We start from the raw sequence: 18,194 nt of genomic DNA on the forward strand, positions 1-18,194 counted from the left end.
ATTCCTAGTAGAGTTATACATTTCCTCCATTGCCCTAATCATAGGAGGGGCACATTCAATACTCAAATTGTTTTTTGTACTCTGATTGCGTGTATGATTAATAGTAAGTGTAGCGTAGAAACTAGCTGTTCTTTGACAAACAACTAGAAGGAAGCAGGAAAGAAACAGAACGCAGAAAACAGCACATTGGCGCCAGCAATCGGGTCTTTGTGACTTCTTATGGGCAGCAGGAACCATTACAGTAACTGACTGCCAAAAGGTCACCGGGGGCATCCCTCCGAGGAGTGCTGGCCCTCTGTCTTCAGCTCTCTTCCAGTACAGAAGCATCTCTGCTTGCTACACAGGCGAGGTCGCCATGGACGTAGCAGAAATTACTCACCTTATGCTGGGCAGTTAGCTCTCTTTTCTTGTCATACTGATAGGTCTTAGATCTCCCAGTTATTTATTGCCATCTGTAAAAATAAAACAGATTTTCTAACCAAAAATGAAAGCAAAATGGATCAGAGGGACAAACATGGGTATTTAAAAGAGTCTTTTATGGGAATGCTCTCTCCTTTTAGCAAGGAACAGTGGGAGCTTCCCTGTAGGGTATATGGCTTTTCAAGCTATAGGCTTCTGACTGTTCTCATTACCAGGTATGAATTCCCTCCCACTCAGTGAGTCTCATATCCAATCAGAGAGTAGCTGATTATCCCCATAGCATGAATACCACTATTGCACTTGTACCTACATCTTCACTATGCTATTTTCATCATCAAAATGGTAAAAGGGTATTTAAAGTACCTGTAGATGAAGTGAGTTGCTAAGTGAAAGTACAATAAGCAAGAGAAGTTTATCATAAAGGGGAAAAATATTTAATCTCTTGTGTGAATTGGGCATTTTTAATTACATTGAGCATTCTGTCATTTGAAGTGGTCATGGGCAAAAGGTAGAAGGGAAAGAGGGAACAGTTGGCATCATGGGTAGGCACCCTGTGAGGCTCTGTGATGTGCATCCTTCATCATGAGCTCCTTTGACCCTTGCAACAACCTTGCAACACCAGTCTGTCATCCCCACTTTACAGAAGATGAACCAGAGGTTCAGAGACAGTGAAATCCAGAGCACACAGTTGCAAGCAAAAACCTGGGGCTTTGAATTCAATCAATTCTGTCTGATTGCAAATCTATGGTACAAGTGCTTACCTGAGTCAAACCATCTACAGGAGGAGGAACACATCATCAGCACTCGAGGAAGGGACAATTCTGAGCTTTCTGCCCTGTGCCACAGTAGGACACTTACTTCTAGGCGTGGCCCCATGAAGAAAATGTTAGACTTGCAAGTGCTGCCAGTGGTTAACTATTCTAATGAGGACTGAGCCAAGTCCTTTTCCACATCTTAGAAACATTTTAAGGCCCAGGGCTAAAGCTGATTCTTCATGCTGTTGCTTTCCTCACCCTTAACAGCTTACATACACCCTTGGTTCTTTGTTTCCCCCTTCAGATTGACATCATCTGTGCCTGTTGACCAACCTTGACACTGCCATCCTCCTCACAGCTCACCGTCACCAGTGCATCCTTCTAGGCCTTCCTCCCTACTTTTCGTCTCCCTGCCATGGCCCTCATGGAAGTGGTCCACTGTGGTAAACAGCTTTAGGTCACTGAGATGAACTTCCAAACCAGGCATAGTTATGGAGGAAGGGGTGTCTACTGAAGCTGTCAGATCCAGGGGAAGGTCCATAATGGCAGAAGCTGGCCTGCTTACAGGTCCAAGCAAAGAGAGAAAGAGAGAGATGTCACAAGGCAAGATCCAGGGGAAGGTCCATAGTGGCAGAAGCTGGCCTGCTTACAGGTCCAAGCAAAGAGAAAGAGAGAGAGAGGTCACAAGGCAAGATCCAGGGGAAGGTCCATAATGGCAGAAGCTGGCCTGCTTACAGGTCCAAGCAAAGAGAGAAAATCACAAGGGAAAAAAAATCCCAAAAGCCACATACCACCACACCTTAAGGCTGGACCCTAAGATCTGCCCAGTGACACTTCTTTTAGCCAAATGGCTGGAAATCCAATAAGTTTTAATAAACTCTGAAGCTACTAGAGGGCATCTTCAAACTACCACACCCACCAAGTATTACATGAGCAATTAGGACAATTTCTTTGCCTCCTCTGGCTTTCCTCAGTGCCACAACTAACCAATGCACTTACATCACATTTGCAAGGCTCCAGACACCCTACCTCCAGGATTCACAGCCCACAGGTCAATAATCAGTGTGGGCAGGATTTCAGTTCTCCTTCATCCCTTGGCCATACACCTCCAGGAGTGAGTAATAGGCAATGCATATGATGTAACATTGTTTTCTTCAGTGTCCAGTGACTCCCTGGGGCCTCTGGGATGAAGTTGAAACTCCATAGCATGACAAAATAAATGCCTTTGCAGCTTCTTCAATATTCCTGGCAACCTCCTGAGCTAGATGCTTCGACAACACAGCAGTAAAGGTTGCTTTAATATTCCATGGTTACTGTTCCTCCATTTGTACCAGTCTAATAAAATCCTGGTTTTCCTTCAGAAGCAAGACTGTCTTTATGAAATGTCTCATGTTTCATGCAAACATCATTAGACATCTGGGCTCATTAGCTTTGTAAGTGCTCTGATTATATGACACTATTTTGTTTCACATTTATTTGTTTCTGTGTCTGGGTGCTGCACAAAGCACAGACCAGCAGCCTGAAATAATCACGAGGCAGTTCCAGTCTTCAGTTTGGCTCCTCAAAGGGCATGAAGGGAAGCTGAAAGCATGGACCATCCTTAGCAACTGCTCATTTATTTATTTTTTAAATATTTTATTTATTTATTTATTTATGAGAGAGAAAGAGAGAATGAGCACCCCAGGGCCTCTAGCCACAGCATACAAACTCCAGACACATGTGTCCCCTTGTGCATCTGGCTTACGTTGGGTCCTGGGGAATTCAAACCCAGGTCCTTAGGCTTCGCAGGCAAATGCCATAACCACTCAGCCATTTCCCCAGTCTGATTCTTTACAACAACTAATCTTTTGTTGTACTAGGATATTTTCATATAAGGCGACAGTAGAGTAAGTATATGACATTTCACCTGTCAGATCCACCCGCCTATACAACCATCATCGCCCACTTGATCCTGCAAAATAGAAAACAACCTCTGTCCTGCAGCTCTGTGAGCAATACCGTGGGATGCTCTGTTTTTCTCGGGACCCAGATTTATCATCCTTTTTTCTCCTTCCTCGCCATCCTCCCGTACTCAGCTGTGTGTTTTCACGGGCCCTGATAAAACATTCCCCAACCCAGTCAACATAGTCTTTCTTTCTTCTTCCTTTATTGCTTCTCCCCATCTCACAATTCTCGCCCACCTCTCTCATTACTTTATTCATGGAATTTTCACAGTTTCTCCATCAAAGGTAAAACTTTATCCTCTTTAGGCTATAATTTACAAGATTGTCTTTGTTGGGTGAGGAGTTGTACCGGTTAGGTTATGCTAGGATGTACTGCAATATCAAAACCTGTCCAATGTCTAGGGCTTAAGCACAGGTTCACTTCTTTCTCACATTACATGAGCTGTGAATCAGATAATGTCAGCTTCACATGTCTTCTTTCTTATGAGACATAGCTGGCCCGTACGTCAGAGACATATTTTCATGGCAAAGGAAAAAAGGAGTGGCAGGGACACTCAGGTGTTTGCTTGGAAGTGGCACAAGTCGCTTCTCATGCTCAACAAACTAAAACAAGTCTACGGACAAGAATGGTATCTGCGCCATGTGAAATTCTAGTTTCTTCTCCAGAGGAGAATTGCAAATTACATGATAATAGGTAGGGACATATGATCTTTACAAGAAAAAGCAGCAAGTAGGGAATCAAAATACACCCAGGAACATACAAGCCAATTGCTTTTGTCCTGCCATATTGATATAACCGCTTTGACCTTTTGAGGGCTCAGATGATGTCTTATACTATTTTGCTTTGATTTAAACTTATAACATATTTTTTAGGAAAGGAAATTTTAATAGAAGAGAGAAAAAACTCCAATATGGTAGGACTTAGGATTGGAATGTTTTAGAGTCCAAATTGAGAAAGCACCAGACCTGAACACTGAAAACATGTGAAAGTGGAGCAGCTCCTGAGCCAAGCAGCAGGTGGGTGGGAGGAAGAAGAAGAGCAGTAAGGACCAGGAAGACAGGCCCCGTGGAGCCCAGGCCCAGGAAGAGGAGACGCCACCATGAACAAAGTAGAGATTCTAAGTTGGGGAGGTTTCCTTTGAAAGCTGGAAACTGGAAACAGGAGCATGAGTAAGCACTGACAGAAGCAGGCAGACAAACAAGTGGGTCCGGAGTCCCTTCAACAACTCCAGAGAGTCTGCAGGCCTTGACCCCTCACAGCAGTACAAAAGAACCAGAGGGAAGTTGACAGACCTGTCCCTTCATCGCCACTCAGGACACTGAGCTCCAACAATGACAATTAAAACAAGATCCACAGCTAGAATCAAAGACAGTCTCTGTGAATAAGGCACTGGGTAATTTTATGTCCTGACAGTTGTCTGGGATAATTAAGTAAAATGCTGCTATTGATTGAATTCCAGTAGCACTCTAATTAGTGGAAGGCTAAGGGCCCGGCTTACTCTAAATTGGACTTTTTCTGATCTAAGGATTAATTAGGAAGCTATTTATTGTTTCCAAACTTATTTTATAGATTTTGAAGCATTGTTTCCTTTTCATTCTGGCCTATTTTGAAAGCAAATAAAGTTAACTGATCACTAACTTTTTTTTAAGGAATGAAAGCACACAAAACTCTCTTAGACAATGGTGTTCTGCAACAAACAAACTACAGAATACAGAACTATCACTATTGTGTATATTAAATGTTTCCACCACTCAACTTGTTGGCACTAAAACTTATTGCACCAACAGATCTCTCATTAACATGAATTAACACACTTCTTCCTGTGAGGAAGTTGGTAACAGCATTCCATCCTGTTTTTCATTAGAAAGCTTCTACTGCATTAAATCGACTTGGTCCCTTCTCAGCCTCTATGCTCCAGGGCCAAAGCATGCTGACAGTGTAGAAAGGGCCTCCCTCACCTCCCATTCAATACTTTCTCAGATGCCCTTTTCTGAGAAGTGAGGTGAATTATTCTCAGGTGAGCGTTTCCGCTTACAATTATATATACATTCTTCTGTTGCATGGAGTCAATGTATAGTAAGACATGTCTTCAGTGATTTTTTTTTTCCTCACACTATTCCTTTTAAGTGTGAATACTCTGATGCTTACTGAGCAGTGATTTCTGAACAAAACGTTTCCCACAGACTACACACTTATGATGTTTGTCTCCAGTATGTGTTGTCTGGTGTTTATTCATATTTGACCTATCAGTGAAGGCCTTCCCACACTTGGCACACACATAAGGCTTTTCTCCAGTATGAATTCACTGATGCACTTGAAGCTGTGATTTCTTAGTGAAAGATTTCCCACAATCACCACATTCATAAGGCTTCTCTCCAGTGTGGATTCTATAATGTGTAATCAACTCTGAGTTCTGCCTGAAGGTCTTCCCACATTCAGAACAGATGTAAGGCTGCTCACCAGTATGCAGTTTTTGGTGCTTACTGAGGTTTGATCTGCCACTGAAGGCTTTCCCACCATCGATGCATATGGAGTGTTTTTCACCCATGTGGACTGGTTGGTGCCCCAGGAACGGAGACTTGTAGGTAAAGGACTTTCCACAATCACTGCATTCATAAGGTTTCTCTACAGTATGAATTCTTGGATGAGTAATACAGTTTGACTTTCGGATGAAGGCTCTTCCACATTCAGTACATACCTAAGGGTTCTCTCCTGTATAGATTTTCTGATGTACATACAATGAGTGTGGATCTCTGGTTGAAGGCTTTCCCACATTCAAGGCATTGATACTGTCTCTCCCTGGTATGAATTTTCTGGTGTATATTAAGGTGTGACTTCTGAGTGAAGGCCAGCCCACACTTCATGCCCACATAGGATTTCTCCCCTGTATGGATCCTTTGATGCACTGTGAGGGCTGACTTCTGAGTGAAGGCTTTTCCACAGGTATTGCACCCATATGGTTTCTCTCCAGTGTGAATTCTCTGGTGTATAATTAACTGACTTGTAGGTAAAGGCCTTACCACGTTCAGTACATATGGATGATTTCTCTCTAATTTGAACTTTTCTTAGATGTAATGAGGTTGGAACTATAGACAAAGACCTTCCCATACTCATTACACACATTGGGCCTCACTCTTGTGTGAATTCACTGATGTACCTGGAGTTGTGACTTGGAAGGAAAGGATTTCGCACAGTCGTTGCATTTGTATGACTTTTCTCCAGTGTGACTTCTTCAGTGTGCAACTAAGTGTGTCTTCTGGATGAAGGCTTGTCCACATTCAATACATATGTAGGACCGCTCACCTGTATGGATCTTCTGGTGCATCTTGAGGGTGGACTTTTGTGTGAATGCTTTGCCACAGTCACTGCGCTCATGGTGTCTCTCTCCCGTATGAATGTTCTGATGTATACTGAGTTCTGAGTGATATGAGAAGAGTTTCCCACATTCTGGGCATTTGTAGAGCTTTTCTCCAGTATGAATCCTCTGATGTCTGAAGAGAGAAGATGCTTGAAAAAAAAAAAAAGGATTTTCCATGGTTATTGCATTTATAGGGCTTCTCTCTCGTAAGGACTTTTTGATGTGTGATGAGTTCTGGCTTCTGGGCAAAAGCCTTCCCACATTCAATACATAAGTAGAATTTTTCTCCTACATGAGCTTTCAGATGTAACCTGAGCTGTGATTTCTGGGTGAAGATTGTTCTAAACTCAGCATAATCATGGGATTTCTCCCCAGTGTGAACTTTCTGATATTGACAGGGTACTTGTTTATGACTGAAGACTTCTCCACACTAATTATGTTCCCATAATTTCTCTATTATTAAAGTGTGCTCATCATCAGTATGGAGAGGAATTTTACCACATTCATTGATCTTCTTAATGCTCTTTGAGGCATTACTTCTAGTAAGACTATGTAAATCTGAATTGCGCTTCAGATGATCCCCAGATGTGCCACAGTGACAGGGTCTTTTGGGAGGCAAAACAATGTTTGGGCTCACTGGAATCATTTTTCTAATGTCCTTATGATGACTTTTTGTAACCGTATCTCCCTGATGAAAGCAATGTCACTTGATGATTTGCTTCCTGTTTGCTGAGAGCTCAGTTTCTGGTCACCAATCTGCTCAGTTCTCCTACAGAGAGCAGGTGGCTGTAGGTCTCTTGCATCACATCCTGGTAAAGGGTTCTCTGGTCAGGGTCCAGGTGTTGCCATTCCTCTCTGCTGAAGTCTGTTGTCACATCCATGAAGGACACGGATCCCTGGAGGGGCAAATACCCACTCAGTGCCAATAGTTTTCTTCTCACATGAGCTACCATCATCCTTGGGAGCCAAGACCGAAGTTTCCTAGGGTGAGGTTCAATTAGTTGGAATGGTAACCTTGGGCCTCAACTGCTGTTCTATTGGAAGCTTAAAGCTTAGTATTTCTCTGTAAATCCTAACAGAGCTGGTGGGAAGAGGTGTCCTGGAGTCTGGCAGAAGATCTGGTCCAGGAACCCCAAAATGATAACCAAAAATCCAAGGGATGGGGATCTTCAGATTAATGAAGGCTAAAAAATCAATGAGCTGAGCTTTCATCTCAGGTTAGGAAGCAGGCATACCTACAGACCCACACAGCTAGAGATACAGACCTCAGTCACTGACCACAGATTTCCAGCTGACCACCCCCACACTCTCTCCAAAAACAAAGCAAAAAATCCCAATAATTCATCACGTTGATAGGGAAGCCTCTTGTCATGGAACACGATGAGCACAACAGAGATGTCACATCACTGGGCCCAGAACCCATCACTAACTACAGTATCTTCCCCACCAAGGCTGCCTCTACAGAATCTCAAGTCTAGATCCTGATCACTAACTATTAATACTGCAAAGTTTTCATTTCAAATACTCATTTCAATCAGCATCAAGCCTAGTTCCTTGCTGGGTCCTGGGAAAGACTAGACAAAGGGCTAGAGCAATGGCTTAGCAGTTAAGGTGCTTGCCTGCAAAGGCAAAGGACCCAGGTTTAGTTCTTCAGGACCCACGTAAGCCAGATGCATAAGATGGCGCATATGCCTAGAGTTTATTTGCAGCACTGGATGCCCTGGCATGCCCCTTCCCTCTCTCTCTCTCTCTCTCTCTCTCCCTCTTTTTCTCTCTCAAATAAAATTTAAAAAATTTAAAGCCGGGCATGGTGGGACATGCACTAGCATGTCCTAGCACTCGGGAGGCAGAGGTAGGAGGATCGCCATGAGTTCAAAGCCACCCTGAGACTACATAGTGAATTCCAGGTCAGCCTGAGCTACAGTGAGACCCTACCTCAGGGGGAAAAAAAGACCAGACAAAGATAAATGAATTAAGAATTACATCCCCTGCCTGTGTTAATGGTTAAGTTTACAGTAAACTCTGGTGAGGAACAGATGCTCCAGGCTCTAGAGTCATTTGAGTGGGAATACCAGATCCCAGCTCTACAACTCACAAAGCATGTGAAGAGTTTTAATTTTCTTACATTCTTATGATCTATAAGTAATAGTAATAATATTGTGACCATCAATACTAACACATCAGTAAATGTTCAATTAACAATGTCTTTATTTATAATGCCAGTGGGCTCTTCTATATAAGTAGATAATTTTAATAATGTGAATTCTATTATATATACATTTTCCTGGCTTAGCATTAAAGATAAAATTGTTCTAGAGTATTATCAGTTCTAAGACATCACTTCTATTCCTATTTAACTTTTTCTTTCTTATAGCATTCTTTCTTTGTTATTTTCCTTCATATATTCACTCTTCCTACCTCCTTTATTTCTTCTAGATTTATCCAGAGTTTCATCCAGTTTCCCCAGTTCTCTGGAATATGTGTTCCTTTAGCCAATGTCAAAAATACCATTTGCACTACTGTGACTTATATCTGCATTGCCAATCTCCAGCCCAATTGATGCATATTCTCTTGTTAAAAATATTCATTGAATTAGGGCTGGAGAGATGGTTTAGTGGTTGAAGTGCTTGCCTGCACAGCCTAAGAACTCATGTTCAAATCTCTAGGTCCCACAAAAGCCAGACACACAGTGATGCAAGTGCACAATGTTGCAATGAGCACAAGGAAATGCATGCATCTGGAGTCTGTTTGCAGCAGTTGAAGGGCTTCTCAACTTTCAGTAGCAGGATAATACTGGCTTTATAAAATGAGTTTGTAAGGGTGTCTTCTCTTTTTATGGAGTCATTGAAAAACATTGGAATTCTTGTTTTAAAATCTAGTAAAGTCTATCAATGAATCCATCTGTTCTAAGGCTTTTGTTTGGACACTTTCAATTACTGCTTCAATCTCACTACTTGATATTGGTCTCTACTTAATGTTTTTGTTTTTAATACCATCTTTGTTAAGTTTTGGTAGGCCATATAAAATGTGTGTAATAGTTTAACAATTATACATTTCATAATTTATTGGCATATAATTTTTCAAAATATTCACTAATAATTCTGTTTATTTCATTGTCTCTAGTTGTACTTGTTTTCCTTTTGTTTTGGCTAGTTTGACTAGGGGTTTGCCAATTTTGTTTTTTATTTCAAAAAAGCCAACTCTTTATTTTGATGAAAGTTTGTATTTTTCTTTAGCCCTTGTCATTTATTTATGCTCCAATCTTTATGATTTATTTTCTTGCACTGCTTTGGAGTTCATTGGATTTGCTCATATTTCTCTAAGATCTTAATACCTCATTAGGTTATTTATTGCCACTCTTCCTATAGGTTTTTATTACAAAAATGTATACCTATAAGTTTCCCTCTTAGCACTGTTTCCACTGTGTCCCACAGGTTCTTTTATTTTAATTTTGTTCTAGGAATTTTCAATGGTGGTCCATGTTTTCTTCAGCTCTGTTTACTCAGAAATGTGTTGTCTGATGTATAAAAGGACAAAACATAAATCCTGGAAGTGAGAAGGCCAGTAAGTCATGTAAAATCTCAGCTGAACGTCTCTTCAATAGACAAACCAGAAAGAAGAATATTAGAGCTTGAAAACACAAGATGACCTATCGTTTCTAAGCAGGAGTAAAGAAATACAAACTTAGGTAGAAGGTCTGAGTAAAGGGTTCAGCTTGTCAACTGTGAGGCTTGTTACAGGGAAATGGCTGGATGTTTCCATTCTGAAACTCCAGTTACCATCTTTAGATCTGTCATCATAAGCTGACCAGACTCTGCCAAAGAAGCCTGCACCAGGCTTCAGCCTTGAGCAGCAGAGCTTAGCTCTCAATGTTCTGGAGCCTTAGGGGCTAGAGGTAGAGGGGCATCTCAGCTTCCAAGATGTGCACATTCACTGAGCCACTAATTTTCACTGTGGTAGCTTTGTCATTGACTATGTCTTGTGTCTCGCAGTGCAAAGACTGGTATTACTTACTGCCAAATCAAGAGACCAAATAGTCTCCAACCTGTTACAGCCAAGCATTCAACCAGTGTTTGCTTTAGAGACCCCTTTGTTCCTGTTATACAGGTCACTGGTGCCCAGTTCCAAGTCTTCCTGGTATGTTTTTGTATAAATATTATCAATCATGAATTTCCTTGAGAGCCTGTTTATAATTCAGTTTTTTCCTGATTTCCTAAGTCTTTTTCCACTTGCCTGAATGCTTTCCACAGTCTACCACTTCCTTGATGGGCTTTTTCCCTTGCTGTTTTGTTTTTTTTGTTGTTGTTGTTGTTGTTGTTGTTTTGTTTTTTGTTTTCCAGGTTGGGTCGTCTCACTCTACTTCACGCTGAGCTGAAATTCACTATGTAGTCTCAGGGTAGCCTCAAACTCATGGTGATCCTCCTACCTCTGCCTCCCGAGTGCTGGGACTAAAGGCATGCACCACCACACCCGGCCTCCCTTGCTTTTTATCTTTAGTGTTTGTGTTTTTGTTTAATAGCATGTACACAAATACATACTATACCACTATTTTTCTCATGGGTTTTTTGTTTGTTTGTTTGTTTTACAAGGTTTTCTAGCCCAGGCTGACCTAGAATTCACTATGTAGTCTCAGGGTGGCCATGAACTCAAGGTGGTCCTCCTACCTCTGCCTCCCAAGTGCTGGGATAAAGGCATGCACCACCATGCCTGGCTCTTTCATGGGTTTGATAAAGACAGAAGTAGAACTAAAGTGTTTAATTTCCCACCTTTACCTAGAATTCTCAAAAGCAGAAATATTTTAAATTTATATTTAACTCCTGGATAATAAAGATGATATCATGAAGTATAATTAGAAATGACTATTTGAATTTTAAAAATACTCACATTACTTCATATCTCAGTAGCTTATTACATTATTTTTTTAAAAGAGGTTTGAAAGTCTTTACCTGTCAGAATTTAGGATATTATACATTTTATCTCATAATCTTCCCATACTTTCTCTCTTAACAAGAGAAAGAGTATATAAGATAAAAAAAATTGAGTTTTTGCAAAGTAGTTTCCTAAAGCCCAGAACACCCTCAAAATAGACCTTGTCACATAAAAAAAAATTAATTGGTTGCTTTTTTCTTACTTAGATTTTCATTAATTTGAGGACATAATTTAAATGACAGTTAACTGTATCACCTTTGCTTCTCCTTGTGAAAACAGAAATCTCTATTTAAAAGTCTAATTAAGAAAGTTTCCCTAAAATATTTGTTTTTAAGGCAATGAACCTTTACATTTCCTTTTACGGAACTTTAACCCTCAAACATGTGTATTGGTTATCTTTTGCTACCTAACAATCTAGTGGATTTACTGGGTTTAAACAAAACTCATATATTATTTGCAACTATGATAGGTTCAAATGGGCAAGTCTTCTGTTGGTTTCCCCTGGAATCAAAATATGGCTGCGACTGTAACTTTGCTCAGCTGGTATTTGTTGACTCTTGTCTGGGCTTCTTTCTCCCATGTGTCTCATCTTCAGAGAGGTTAGTGTAGACTACTGTACCTTATCAGACTTGGGGCAGCATCCTAAGCTGACAAGAGTGTAGACTGTAGAGCTTAGATCTAAACACCATGCAAATCACTTTTCTCCTTTACTCTGTTATTAAAGCCAATCAGAAGCCCTGGTCAAATTCAAGAGGTGAGAGGTAGACTTTACTTATTGGTATAAGGAGAAAGAAATCCACATCTCAGCAGGGCACAGTAGCTCATGCTCCCAGCACTCAGAAGGCTGAGGTAAGAGGACCACTGTGGGTTCAAAGCTAGCCTGGGCTACATAGTTCCAGGTCAGTTTGGGCTAGAGTGAGACCCTGTCTCAATGCCCCTCCTTCAAAAAGAAGTCCACATCTCAAAGAAGTAGGGAAGAATTAAGATAGAATGGATTATGGTCATCTACCCAAGTACTTAGCTATGATTACTTCCTATTTTTCACAAATAAAAATACACTCATAGACTAGTGATAAAGCTCACTGGTTAAGCATTTGCCTAGCATATGCAAGGCCCTGGGTTCGATTCAGAAAGACAGAGAATATGAGAGAATGAAGTTATTCACATCCAAGGCTCCCTACAGATCTCTTCTCAGTATTGCATCAAGCTCAAATTATAAGGTCTGCTATCCTCAAGCTGGTATAGTGGTCCATACGTTTTACACTAAAGTGGCAAAGGTAAGAGGAAAGCTATGAGATTGAGGCCACCCTGGGCTACAGAGTGATTAGCAGGGCTAGAGTGAAACCCTGCCTCAAAACAACAAAAATATATTCACTCCCCTGCTTCAATTACTGTTGCCAAAGGGTCAAGATTTCATCGCCAAGGCAGGGCCTGGCTCAGTGCATTCATTCTCCAGGACATGGGCAGTTGTTTACATTCACTGTCAATACAGTGTCTGCAAATCACATGTGGTGATAAATTTTACTCTTAATCAACTAAAATTAAATGCAATGGAAATCATTCTCTCAGATGCACTAGGCATAGCTCAAATGCTCAATAGCTACGTGTAGCTGTCAGACACCTACTGGATAGCATGGATAGAGAATGTTCTCATTATCTTAGAAATGTCTATTCAGGGGCTGGAGAAATAGCTTAGCAGTTAAGGCATTTGCCTGTGAAGTCAAAGTACCCAGGTTCACTTCCCTAGGACCCACATAAGCCAGATGCACAAGGGGCACATGCAACTGGCAATCATTTGCAGTGGCTAGAGGCCCTGGTGTGCCCATTCTCTCTCTCTCTCTCTCTCTCTCTCTCTCTCTCTCTCTATATATATATATATATATATATATATATATATATGTGTGTGTGTGTGTGTGTGTGTGTGTGTGTGTGTGTGTGTGTGTATCTGCTTGAAAATAAATAAAACTAAAAAAAGAAATGTCTATTTAGGAATGTTAAACTATATGTAATTCAAACTAGAGTAGTCTAAAAGATAATGAAAGCTGACTCTTGTCCTAGTCCAAGAGTAATTTTTTTTTTATTTTGGAAACATTCATTTTAATAGATTTTATGCTTTAGTATATATTCTTGTTATTATCAACATATTTTATGTGGATTCATCATGTGTTGGAACCCTGTTTTCCCTCTTCCCTCCTCAGTGTAGGTTCCTCATGGGGTGGCGGGTTATGCCTTGAGGAAGCAGCAGTCGGCTATTTTGCAGGGGAGGCGGCTAGAGCTTCACTCTTCTGTCCATTATTCACCAAGGCTTCCCTCCCAAGGCATAATATAGACATCCAGAAAGGCCTCTCTCTCTCTCTCTCTCTCTCTCTCTCTCTCTCTCTCTCTCTCTCACACACACACACACACACACACACACACACACACACACACACACACACAGATAAGCATTCCTGGCAGAACCCACCACCACTACAAATGTATGAGAACCTGGAACAAAGCACATTCTTCTTGAATCCTTTCCTGCCATTGCTGGTTGTGTGGCTTTGGGGAAATTACATAAGCTCTCTAAAGAGGTAGAATAAGGACATGAACATACCAGGCTGTAATTGCAATGTTGTTCCTCCACCAATTCAGCAGTTTATTCCCTGCTTGGTCTTACATGGGCAAGGCGAGACAGACTTGGGCATAGTTAATATTTACACTGAGCACTCTTAATCTCCTTTTAGCTGAAGGGTATTCCACTGTACAGTTGTGTTATTTCATTCTGTACTGATGAATTATTTATGCCCAGACTCTTGCTATTGTAATTCATGTTGTAAATCTATTGCTTTGCACATGGGTAAGTGTATCCATAGAATGCATCTCTAAAAGGGGGAAATTTCTGGATCAAAAGATATGTAATGAAAATATATGCATAGTATTGATAAACTTAATCAGATGCCCACCCCTTTCCCCCAGAGAGTATATACTAGTTTTCTGTCCTCTCCAGAGAATAGCTGAGTTTCTTAGCTTGTGCAGATCCCTGCTCAGAGACTTGGGGTTCGAAGAGTCACATTTGCCACAATTGTCTATTTTACATTGTGTGTGTGTGTGTGTGTTTCTGTGTGACATGTGGCTTGTGGCTAAGATAAACATGCAGTGGAGAACTGTCACCCATCCTTCTCAGATTTGTCAGGTATGAGAAAGAATGACACTGCTCAGCACCCCCCCACGAGAAGATTCCTAACCATGTCACATAGAAGGAATAGCTCAGCTGGTAGCTGGAAGAACTGGAGTCGGTAAAAAAAAAAAAAAAAGAGCTCCAAGAAAGCAAGGATAGAGGAGGCCAAGGTGTGGGAGAGGGGATACAGCTCCGTGGCCCCCGAGGTTAATGAATGTTCTCCAGAAGGTCAGCTCCTCGGGTGCGTGTGCTTTCCCTGTGTTAATGGTGGGATGAAAAACAATCATAAGACAGGTCTGCCCTCTAGAAGATCATGTCAGGGGCTAGAGAGATGGTTCACAGTTAAAGGCATTTGCTTGCAAAGTCTGCCAGCCAGTGTTGACCTAAAGTTCGTTTACAGTGGCAGGAAGCTCTGGTGCAAAAATATCTCCCCTTTCTGCCCCCCTTCTCTTTTTCATTTTTTAAAATTTTTGTTTACTTTTATTTATTTATGTGAGAGAGCCAGAGAGATAGAGAATGGGCACACCAGGGCCTCCAGCCACTGCAAACAAACTCCATATGCATGTGCCACCTTGTGCATGTGGCTTACATGGGTACTGGGGAATCAAGCCTCAAACAGGGTCCTTAGGCTTCACAAGCAAGCATTTAACAGCTAAGCCATCCCTCCAGCCCTCTTTCTCTTTTTCTTTCTCTCCTTTTCTCTTTCTCCCTCTCTCTGTATGTATGTATGTCTGCCTCTTTCTGTCTCTCCCTGGCTCAAATAAATATATAAAAATGTTTTTAAATGAAAAATAAAGAAGCTAATATTGAGAAGCCAGGCATGTATGGTGATCATTTTGAAACGGAATAGTAGAGCCATTAGTAATGAAGACAGTGTATGCCGAGAGCTTCCTAAATGTCAATGAGCTGCACTTCTATCATCTTACCTAAACCTTTGTGAATAATGAAACTACTATCTTCAGTTCACATAAGAGGACAGCATGAGTCCAAACTATGGTCCCAACACCACATAGTGATGACAGAAGTGTGGTACAGACTGGGGTTTGTTGGACTTTGCAGTCTTAATAAGAAGCAGGAGCTGCTGAGCATGCCCAGCTTTTGACCACTACATCCCCTATTATCTAGATGAAGGCTTTCTGCTTCCTTCCCTCCTTACTCCATTCCTTCCCTCCATGCTACATTTCAGGGTGAGGAAAGGAGCTGAGATATGGAGGATGAGTGGAACATGAACCTTCTACGTACAGTTCCTCCTGAGCTGACCATAGGGATAGCCAATGTTGTACTTACCTTCATGTTGCTGGGACAACACACCTGACCAAAAGCAGCTGACGGGGGGGGGGGGGGGGAAGGCTTATATCAGCTTACAGTCTCAGGGGAATTTGAATCATGGTAGCACAGGATGGCATAACAGAGGCTGGACATCACTTCTTACCATAGCAGCTGGCAGAAAATAGCAAGAGAGTGAGCTGAGCTTTAGCAAGGGGGAGCTGGCTTTAATACACCTAAACCCATGCCCAGCAACACAATTCCTCCAATAAGGCTCCACCTCCCAAAATACTGTCAGCTGGGGACCAAGCCTTCAAAGCACATGAGCCTATGGGGGACACCTGATTCCAACCACCACAGCTAACCTCCAGGAAGTTTCTGAAGTTAAGAGGGGAACAGGCAAGTGGGGAGGTAAAGAGGTCAGGCAGAGTGAATTCCAGTCCTAACTATGACTCTTTATGGGCTGAGTAACTTTGGACTCATCCCTTAACCTCTGTGATTCTTCAGCTGCAAAAGGGAGCAAATAAGCCCCTACCTCATGGATTGTTAAAAGGATTGAGACAGTTTGTATATTTAGGATGTGAGTGCTTGGAACATGCCCACAATTCTTCCCTCCTTTCTAAACTCTCCAGACTCCCTGTATAAGTTAGATTTTTTAAAAAGAGAGAAATGAAATTCTGGGACTTGTCCATTGAATTTATTATAGAGAACTATTATATGTACTCAGGAGCTGTAAATGGTGCTATAAAAAGTGAGGGAAGCAGAAAACCATTTAATGGAGGAGAGAGATGAGCTTTTGGCTATGAATCATTCCATCAAACATGGTTCTGCTCATTGGCTTTCTGTTGTCACCAGAACCTATGAGTCCCAATGATGTTTTTTATTTGTTATCTATCTCTTTATGACAAGTTTATTTGAAACTACAATGCTGTCAATGGCCATACCACCCTGAATATGCCTGATCTTGTATGAAATTACAATGCAATGCCTGCCTCAAATAAGATAAGTACACAGAGAAGGATAGATTAAAAAGAACAAGTTGCTTTTGCTGCAGCTCTTGATTTTCTGCTTTTACTCTCTGATGTCAGAAAATGTCTTTAGAAAGCATGAGAGACAATATGAAACACTATGGTTTCTTCATTTACTCAGATGGCATTTATCTCTCATACATAAGCCAAATAACATAGAGCCACATTCTGTAAGACACAGTAAGGAAAGTGAGAGTAAAAATACTCCTCCAAGCAGTCAGTCCATTTATTTTTGTCTAATTATTCTCTGGCTTTCTCTTTTATCTGTTGTCTCAAACTCACATTCCCAGCCTTGGTCCTAAACTGAACCCCAAACAAGATATCCTTCCTTGAGGCCAGTTTTATCTGTTTCTCTGTTTATCTGTTTTATCTGTTATTTGATGACCTCCCGAGAATGCATCTTCTGGAAGAGAAACATGGAAAAACGATTCCCCAGTATGAACTTCTGTGAACTCCCATACCTATGCACTAACCACTTACAAGATCCCAAAGTTGCAATCTCTTGTCCCAACTCAGCTCACAGTCTGAAGGGGGAGAAGAGACATGTTAAAAAGAAAGATTCTGCCTTTCTCTTTTGTATGATAACTGCATTCATATCCTTTATTGTCTACCCTCCTTGCTTACATTTATCAAATACAAGGATTTGGTATGTTATGCTTACCTATGTGTAATCAGTAAAGCATCTTCTATAAACACCTGAGGAAGAATTATAAACAAGTGGCACCTCAGAATGATCAATAAAGCAATGGGCTTACAAGATAAAACTCAATAGTACAGAGGAGGGAGTCCGAACTTTGAAGAAACCAGAGTGTGATTGGAGGGGTATGGAAACATTTTGGAGAAGTGATCTCAGAGCTGGTTTGGGAGGGGCTGCTATCAACATGTATGTCTGCTGCTATCAACATGTATGTCTTTACATGGTATCCAACTGCCATCTATCGCATTGTGGGTATGGGGAGACATGGTCAGTACTTGGGAGGTTGTGTGACTTTAGAAACTCTTATCTGTTACCTGGAAAGATATCATTAAGATAAGAACAGCTACAAAGGCTGGTGCCTAAAGAGAAAGAGATCTTGATGAGCTTTGGAGTCTGGCTGAGAGAGAAAATCATAACTATGTACCTGAGAAAAGGGGTCCCATCCAGGAAATAGTGTGGGAAGGAAGGGAAGGAACAGAAGTGATTTCCAGATATTGACCTCTCGCCTTACTCCTGACTCAGATCAGACCTTGTTACCAAACTTCTATCACTGTGACCCAAGCCAACTTCAACTCTTAAAATTCCTGGAGCACCATGCAATTATGACAAGGGAAAGGACAGGGTAAAAAAAAAAAAA

At 41.3% G+C, this 18,194-nt stretch overlaps 1 protein-coding gene across 6 annotated transcripts in view; it reads left to right on the top strand.

Moving 5' to 3' along the window:
• Positions 1 to 18,194, top strand: part of Ano4 (anoctamin 4) — a 429,439-nt gene that overhangs the window by 317,224 nt on the left and 94,021 nt on the right. The window lies entirely within an intron of this gene.

The sequence above is a fragment of the Jaculus jaculus genome, chromosome 6 (assembly GCF_020740685.1).
Source record: "Jaculus jaculus isolate mJacJac1 chromosome 6, mJacJac1.mat.Y.cur, whole genome shotgun sequence".
Taxonomy (NCBI): domain Eukaryota; kingdom Metazoa; phylum Chordata; class Mammalia; order Rodentia; family Dipodidae; genus Jaculus; species Jaculus jaculus.